Source organism: Cynara cardunculus, unplaced genomic scaffold, assembly GCF_001531365.2.
Source record: "Cynara cardunculus var. scolymus isolate 2C unplaced genomic scaffold, CcrdV1 Un_Scaffold_2171, whole genome shotgun sequence".
In the NCBI taxonomy this organism is placed as follows: domain Eukaryota; kingdom Viridiplantae; phylum Streptophyta; class Magnoliopsida; order Asterales; family Asteraceae; genus Cynara; species Cynara cardunculus.
Genome location: NW_020201003.1, coordinates 65,436 through 67,294, shown reverse-complemented (window position 1 = coordinate 67,294; position 1,859 = coordinate 65,436).

Below are 1,859 nucleotides of genomic sequence, written 5' to 3'. Positions count from 1 at the left end.
GTAAGGGTATGGGTTTTGTCCTTTGTGTGCATAAGGACAAGACAACAACAATCGTGCTAAGAAAGCTTCCTTTGATCGTTGAATGCTGGAATGACCTGAAGGTCTCATCATCATTCGCTGAAGYTAGAGCAGTCTTCAGACATATGTAGACATGTTTGTAATCACTGAATACCACTTCAGATCATGTACTCGTCGGTCTCTAATCTTCAGTTTCAGTCTTCGACATTTCCTGATGGTTCTTTGGTGTGAGTGTTGTCTTCTTGAAGTATTGCTATCTTTGATAGATTTACAATGCAAGTTCTTCAGCGATCACTGAACATACTCAGTGAAGATCGTTGGAACTGAAAATACATAAACACAAATAAAACGTGAAAGAGAAAAGGGATTATCATCAAATCACTGAGAGAGAGGATCAACAGACTTTCAACTAGCTCTGGACATGGGAGTAGATCAATTGACTGTCACTGCACCAAACGAAGATCTGCAAGGCATGAATAGCATTCCCTCATGGATATTCTTGGTTAAACCAGAGACAGGGGTGGTCTTCCAAAACGAACAAGGAAGAAAAAAAATCGAGAAGACCAGCGATTCAAGTATTCAAAAGCTACTCTGTGCTACATCAGAGTTCATCTTCTAAGAAGCAGAGATACAACCCCTGGAGCAAAAGAAAGAGCTAAAATCATTCTAAGGTCAATACATAATCTGTTGGAGTTTCACGAACTTCTTAAGAGGTTCATCAAGCTTCAAAACATCTAGACCTTCTTTTGTAAGCATTGTTTTCTCTTTCAAGCAATGTACTTTCCTTTCAATCGTATTGTACTTTTCTAGATAATTGTGATTCCCAAAACTCAATCAAATCAGATAATTCTTCAAGAACACAATGAGAGGAGAGAGAGAATTTCACCAAGCTTGAAAGTGTATTTCTTGAGAGAATATTACAAAAGTGATTAGCAAGACTCATTACAATTAAGCAACTAAAAATCTATTTATACTTAGAAAGTAATAAACCTAACTATTACAAAATGGAAGAAACAACTTGAATACAACTTGTCAGAATAGTCTTGAACCCAACATTCTCCCCTTTTGGATTCAAGTTCGAGACATTGTAAACCTTGACTTTCTTAGACCAAGAAGCGTTTCAATTCTTCTCAATACACTCTGATATTGCAACTTGTCATCTAGCAGGTCCAAAGCATTGATTAGTAGATACCTTTCCTTCGGACTCATTCTCTCCTTTTCTTCAGCTTTATCACTATCTACTCTAATCTTCTCAAGCGTACGACGTACCATCTTTATTGTACCGTCACAGTACTTGTTCAGCTCACTGAATCTCATAAAAAAAATTATCCGACCTTCAGCATCATAAATCACACCAAATTCCGATTCTTCAAGAATAATGTAAAGAGGATAGCCTTCAATATCTTCAAGTTCTTGATCTGGTCTTTTCAAATTAATAATCTTCTGGTTATCTTCAAGACCCATTTGAATATTTAGAACCATCGATACTTTGACATGACTCTTTAGATATCTTTTGATCACTTCGAGACTCGAGAGCAATAACTGATCCTTCTCTTCTTACTGTAAGATTCCACAGTTCATGATACATATGCTCCAGATCTTCTAAATAAAGATTCGAGAAATCAACTTTGCTGAAAGTCCAGACATGTCCATCCTGTCTTGTAACTGTAAACACCGGACACCAAACTCTGAGAAGTTTATTGGCATCAATTTGTTTGATGGACACAATACGAAGTCTGGTTCGTACTTGACTTATTGGAAGGCGCTTCGCTTTGAGAAAATGCTTATATTCCAAACGATATTCTCGGGTCTCTTTATGAATCCCGAGAATTTTATCAGCA